General features: G+C 46.9%; 1 pseudogene; it reads right to left on the bottom strand.

Annotated features, from left to right (window-relative positions):
* Positions 1 to 2,250: 2,250 nt before the first annotated feature.
* On the bottom strand, positions 2,251 to 3,728 carry LOC114497063 (annotated as a pseudogene).
* Between the last annotated feature and the right edge of the window lie 3,452 nt (positions 3,729 to 7,180).

Genomic DNA, 7,180 nt, shown 5'->3' with positions numbered 1-7,180 from the left:
GCCGTCTTGGAACAGCTGCCAAGGCCCACAGGTGACAAAAAAGGTGCTAAGCACCCCATGTTCCTAAAGAGAGCTTCCAACCTACTGATGAAGAGGCAGAACCGGTTCTAATGCCATCAACCCTGCCCCCACCCCAGGGTCTCTGAGTAGAGAGCTGAGCTGGAGAAGGGGTGGGAGATCCTCAGTAAGCTTGGGGGAGGAGCAGAGCTCCTGAGAGAGTTTCTGACTAAGGCAGGGAAAGGAGTGTGAGGGTGAGGTGGGGGAGGGACTGGCTTTGGGAACCACTGGTATCATATTTCCTGGCTGGACATATGCTTGGGCAGCAGTCCTGCTGTCTGAGCTGTTATCTCTTTGTGTCCCAGGAGGGAAAAAAGACATCAGAGAGAGAAGGCAGGGCTACCAGAAAGGATGGCAGTGGGGCAAGGTCTCCCCCCCAGCTTGGAGGGCAGGATGCTTGATTGTCCCATGGGTCTGAAGGCCTGAGCTGAGTGGCTGGCTCCCACCCCAGACAGCCACCATCTGGATGAGGGGTCTCCAGCCACGTGAGTCTGTGAAGTGGGTTGTAGGGGATGGAGAGGAAGAGCCCAACCCCCCCTGCTGTGTCATGCCAAGCCCCTTTAGCAGCAAGTCTCACCCACTCTGAGAAGCCAGAAGGCTTTGGATGAGATATGAGATGGGAGTTACATTGGCCTGGACTAAATTTCAGTAACTGAACGTGACAGGAAGTAATGGAATCTGTCTGAGATATTTTAAGGGGAGCAAAGAGGACAGAAGATCATTTGACACAGCACAGCTAAAAACAGTGTTTGGAAAAATTAGAACTATGTCATGTTTATTCTGTATTTCTTTGGAACTTCTTGGTGAACTGGTACTTGTATTTTAATTTTGTGTTCATTTATGCACCACCCCCTAACTGGACTGTAAGCTCTGAGAGCAGGTCCTGTCTGTTTTAGTTACTGCTCTGTCCACAATACCCGGTCGGCAAAATACATGTTTGTTGAAGTGATAAGTAAAAGACGTCACTGCAGGCATTGTTTAACTGGTTATTAATCTTGGCATTCCAGATGTCTGAGCAGACTCCCCAGTAGGTGCCCTGGAATCTTAGCTGCCAAAGGGCTGTTAGTAACAGGACCTCACGTCAGGGGTCGAGGACATGTGCATTATAGTCACATAAACCTGGGTTCAAAATTCAGTGTGCACCATCAAGTAACAAAACATCAGAGCTCTCCCCATCTATAAACTGCCCCATCATATTGACAACTCGAGATTGTTGTGAAATGTAAATGAGGTCATGTATGTAAAGCACTTACCATAGTACCTGGAACAGAGCAAAATTTTCAAAGATAGTGGCTCTAATTATTAGGGGTATGCAAGTAATGTTTTGAGATATTTGTGGCTTGAACCAAACATAGGCACCTTTCTCCCCACCTCCAAGAAAAAAGTATATTTGCAGATGGAGAAAGTAGGTATATGAGAGATATCCCTCCCCCAACCCCAGGGATCACCTCCCTCCCACAATTCCTACGTTCCCCCAAGACCTTATTTCAACATTTTTTCTTTTTAAATAATGTTTTTAAAAGATATTTATTTATTTGTTATTTATTTATTTATTTCTAGAGAGAGTGGAAAGGAAGGAGAAAGAGAGGGAAAGAAACATCGGTGTGTTGTTGCCTCTTGAATACTCCCTACTGGGGACCTGATCTGCAACCCAGGCATGTGTACTGACTGGGAATCGAACCAGCAATCCTTTGGATCGCAGGCCAGTGCTCAATCCACTGTGCTACACCAGTCAGGGCTTTTTTTTTAACACAAAAAATATAAACAAAAACAACAAAAAAAGCACTCTGTGTAGGACTAGATCTGGGCACTATTGCTGCTCCTTTCTTCCTGGGGACAGAGTTAGGACTCAGGGACAATCTCTGAATGGGTTGCTTTAGTCCTGGACACTCCCTTCCGGCCTCTTCCCCTCCTAGGCCCAGCTTCCTTAAGTCCTCCAGGCCTCTGCAAGAAAAGAGCCAGGCTGGGCCACCCCTTCAGGTGAGGAGACTGGCTGTGGCATCCACTGGACCCTGGAGCCTGTGAGGCAGGGCTCCAAGTCAAAGGAGACTTCCTTGCCAGGGCCACCTCCTCTCCCAGCCAGGCAGGGCACCTCTCAACCACCTGGGAACTGGAGTAGAGTGGGAAGTTTATGGCATGGCAGGGACCTCTCCCCGAGTCCTCTGCCACAGGCCACAAGTCAGGCCTTCCCCACTCACTGAGGGATGAGCAGGGCCTAAGCCGATTTGGCTCTTTGGCTCACGCTGGCATGTCCAGGCCCAGGTACTCAGGGTTCTCTGCTGTAGGAGTCCACTCAAAGGTGCCGGGTGGAGAGCCCTGCTCTGATGTGTCCTGATTCCAGTAATAAAGGTTGTCAAAGGCTGGGCTGAAGGCTGGAAAGGGGTGGGGCTGAGGGGCAGCCCTGCTGTTGGGTGCCAAGAACTTGGGGCCCTCCACAGCACTCCCAAAGTCAAAAATGTCCTTGATAACCCCGTTCTTCCCAGGGGAGAGAGTCTTGAGGGAGAGAGTCAGGCTTTTCCAGAGTGGCACTGGCAGGTCGCAGAGGAAGCAGAGTGCCCTTTAGGGGTGATGGGGGTCTTCAGGCAAACCTCTGGCTCATTCGTGTATTCTGGCTGGGGGTGGTAGATCAGGGGGCAATGTAGCCATCAGTCTCAGGGGGCAGGGGTACTGTGGGGTCCTGTGAGGGAGGCTCTACGGCCCCTTGGCCACCTTCACTCCCAAGTTGGCATCTAACACACCAGAGCCCACCCTTTCTGAGGGTGCCAGCGGAGAGCTCCTCCTGGGAGGGGCTCCAGCATCAGTTCATCACCGCCACTCCTGGTGGATGAGCTCTGATGCCTCCAGTGGGCTGTGTCTCCAGTACCCAGGACAGGGTTTGGTTGAAAAAGTCTTGATGGGGTACCATGTACTCCTCAGCATCCACTAGGCACCCCCGAGTTGTCATCCTCCAGCAGTGATCAGTAGAAGATGTTCTCCAAGGAGCTGGCAGGGCCCCAGTCCTCATTCTGGATGACCACAAAACATTGGGGGTCCTTGGCCATACAGGAGGACTTGGCTACCAACTCCCGGAGCCAAAGCCAACATTCAGAGTCAATCATCCAACATTTGACCATGATCTTGTAGCCATCAATGCTGCAGATAGCGGGTCTGGAGCAGTTATTCCCTCTTCTCCAGCCTGTCAGGGATATTGCAGGCTGGGATTGCATCATAAGGTTTGGCTCCAAAAGTCACCAGCTCACATGCAGTCACACCATAGTTCACAAATCACTCTGGTTGGTGAACCGTTGGTGGAGAGTGGACACCAGTGCCATCCACTTTTGGGCACCTTGCCCCCATCCATGTGGTACTCCATCTCATCAACGTCCAGCAGCTGAGCCAGGCCAAAGTCTGTGATCTTGGCATGGCTGGGACTCTTGACCAGCACATTCCGAGTAGGCAGGCCCCTGTACATGAGTCGCACATCTCCAAGTAGCTCATTCCCTTAGCACTCTGCACAGACCAGTTCAGCAGGTTTGCAGTTTTCCTGGGCGTGGTCTAGGAGGCAGCCATAGGTCATAAGCTGTCATAAGCTGTGTCATCAGCTGTACTGTGGAGGTCAGGCAGATACCCAGGAGGCATGACACAGAGCGGGAGCCCACACCAGCCACCACAAATGCTTCATCCGAGATCATAGGCAATTTTTTTTGAGTAGCATGACCCAAAGCTTATAGTATTAAGGCTAAGAACTTTGAGAATGGGGAGGGGTGGCAGTCCATAATTCTGTGTATGGGACTGATGAGGAAGTGCTTCCAGGGCCTTTAGGGTGTGTGATATGAGAATCAGGTGAAGATTACATATGGGAAAATGTTTTGCAAACCATGAATTGAGGAACCATGTGAGGACTTAGACACTTACAGCCAAAACACTGCAAGAGTTAATAATGGGCCTTGGCAGGCTGGGGTCTTATTGTTTATTTATAGACATGCCTTGGGGAGTTAGAGAGGGGAGGGAAAGAAAAGTATGTGTTTCTTGTGGGAGTGTGTGTGTGTGTGTGTGAGTGAGAGAGAGGCTTCCAGGTTCAGCTTTACCACATATGTCCTGCCTTCTGCCTTCTCCCCTCCTCCACTCCCTATCTCCCAGCTGTCTTAGTACCACCTCCACTGGCCAGTTCTGTCGGGACACCTTGTCTGACCTTGAACTATCACTCAGTCCTTCTGGGTATTGCCCTAGCCAGGGAAAGCCGGGTCCTGGCAGAGACCTTACTGAAAATAATTCACTGTGAAAGCTGGGCTTGTTCACTTCAAAGGTGAAGCAGGCTAATGGGAAGGGATGAGCCAGGTCCCCCACCCCAACTCCACTCCCCCACAAGTCTTCTTTCTCTTGGAAACCACCCATTACCTTCCCAGGACGACCCCTGTCCTTAATGAAATGGGAGAAACAGAATGTCAAGTCTTGTTTCCTTTCCAAATGGAAAGAAGAACATGCTGCAGTGCATTTTAAATGCTGTCTGGCAAGTGTGTGTTGGGCTGGGGGAGGGGAGGCAGCTGACTTGCCCTTTCTTTGCTAGATATCTGGGAACCTAGCCCACTCATACTTTCTATGTGGAAGTTGAAGGGCGATGCATCATTGTGGGAGAGTCCCAGCACTTTCTCCAAATAGAAACCTTCCCGTTCTTAGGGTCTTCTTCATTTGCAAGGTCATTTGTGTTCATTAAGCATTTTAGAATTTAAAGGGATAGAAATTGGGCAGGAGCCACCAAGGGAGTTTTAGATAAGACTCCTGTCAAATCCAGGGCCTTTGACCAGGATAGTTGGAAAAGAAAAGGAAGGCTTTAAATGTTGGGAACTGTAAGGAGTTGAATGAATGGGGTGCTGCTTAGGAATGGCTTCTTGAGTAGAGACATGGACGGGTGGACAAGGAAAAGAGATAGTATATTGGAAGAGCAAAGAGCAAGAGCACAGGCAGGAAGTGGCGATGACTATGGTGTGGTGGGAAAGCAGAGAGATAACCTTGCTTGGCCATGACGCTGGGGGCTACAGTGAGGTGAAACAGAAGAAAACAATAGGGATTGAGGAAAGTATTCTTTTTTTCCTCCATGTAACAGGGAGACAGACTACACTTTGTCTTTATCCAGAAGCAATGCAGTGAGAGCAGAGGGTTAGAAAGTTCAACCAGGATGGCTCAGGGACAGAGAGATGGGAGGTGGAAGTTTTCCCAGGGTGGGGTCATTATAGTTATAGGTGTGAAGGCACAAAAATCTAGGCTGTGGTGGGCAGTGGGCCTTATTAGACATGAGGGGAGTAAGGCAACCCAGCCCGAACCCCTCTGAGTGAGCTGCTTTTGTGGCCTCTGAGTGCAGCATGAGAAGAGGTTCTTGGCTGGGCTAGATTGGGCATAGATGTCCAATTAATGAGAAGTGGCTTGCTGCTTACATGCACAGCTCATCAGACAGTGCTGGGTGCACAAGCACTCTTAGTGCTTCCTAATCAATTCAGAGGAAGAGTGTAACATCTGTGGCTGTTTTCTCTAGTTGTTTGTTTTGTTGTTGGCAGTGATGGCCAAGAACTGAAGGTCAGTACACATGCTTTTTATTTAGCTTAGTAAATTCTTGATTCTGCATGGGAAATCCAATCCTTATAATTTCAATTGCTAACTCTTTCATTAGTCAGGAGTCATAAGTTTATGACTTTTTTTTCAAGAGCCTATAATTGAGCAGTGATGACTTCTGAACAGTTAAATGGTAAATGAAGAATTTGCACGAAATTTTGTTATAGTCATCTTCCTTAAGGAGTTTTTAGCTCAGAGCCTGTTTATTATTACTTTGCACACAATTCTAATTAAATTACCTGCTTGTTTCCTAGCCTACAGAACAGTGGAAGGTTAGAAAGGGACTGTGGATGTCAAAAAAGTATGTGTGTTTGTAAGTGTCTGTGTGTGGGGTGAGTGGTCATGCTGGCAACAGCGAAGTGAAGTAGCTAATAATGAGATAGGAAGGAACAAGATAAGACCATTGTAAAAACTCAAGAAACACAGCAGCCTGGGTCTATTAAGTGTCCCACAATCCTAATAATCCATGAGGGCTTTTCTGTGTGGCATAATCGCTGAGTTTTACAGCGATAACTCTGAGTTATTAAGAGAAGGTTGTTATATTTCAGAAGTTCTGCTTAAGGAGATTGGGAAGGACATGATTTTTTTGGAAAGATTTCCATCTTTATGAAGGATAATAAATTCAAATGTCTTCAAGAGCCAGCAGGTAATGTAAATTAGTGAAATGGACTATGTGTACACAGTGGAAGGTGTGGTGCATTCAAAGACAAGGAAATTCAATTAAAAAATGCCATCAGTGCCAATTAAAACACACGTGCTTTAACTGGATCAGCCAGTAGACTGACAATGTGAAATTTCTGATCTAATGGGTTAAATGCTGCAGGAAGGTTTTTGTAAAGCCCTGAATGAGAAAGGGTTTGCTTCTGGGATGCAGGTAGATGAACTACATATATGTAAAATATGTTGGTACTTTCCCAAAGTTCAGATGGCTTGCCTAGCAATTGTGAGAAGACTAAGTCTATTTATTGATTATAACAAGTTATGACTGCCTTTAAGAGTTTTTCCTTTACATAATTAACAAGTGTTTATAGGTTTTAAGGAATATAAAACTGGCTGAATTTTGTGTAAGAACTCTAGAAATGTTTAGGAAAACATTCTGAAATGATAAGATCAAAGAGATTGAGACCACAGTGAAACTCAATGGTGGTGAAGACAGACCACTGAAGAAAAATAAAGTGATGGAGCCCTGGCCGCATGGCTCAGTTAGCTGGAGCGTTGTTCCATGCACCAAAAGGTTATGGGTTCAATTCCTGGTCAGGGCACATGGGTAGGTTTTGGGTTTGGTCCTCACTTGGGGTATGTACGGGAGGCAAGTAATTGATGTTTCTCTCTCATGTCAATGTTTTTCTCTTTCTCCCCCTCCCTCTCTCGCTCTCTCAAAAACAAAAAAAGAATCGATTTAAAAAATTAAATTATGGGAAAAAAGATCAATAGAATAATAATTTAAAAATCTTAAAAATTAAAAAGAAGAAGTACAGAATATAAATAATCAACTGGGAGGACTTGACATGGAAGAGCTTGAAATGGGAGGTTCAAA

Source organism: Phyllostomus discolor, chromosome 5 (assembly GCF_004126475.2).
Source record: "Phyllostomus discolor isolate MPI-MPIP mPhyDis1 chromosome 5, mPhyDis1.pri.v3, whole genome shotgun sequence".
In the NCBI taxonomy this organism is placed as follows: domain Eukaryota; kingdom Metazoa; phylum Chordata; class Mammalia; order Chiroptera; family Phyllostomidae; genus Phyllostomus; species Phyllostomus discolor.
The sequence above is the reverse complement of the archived record's forward strand: the minus strand, read 5'-3'. Positions and strand labels throughout refer to the sequence as shown.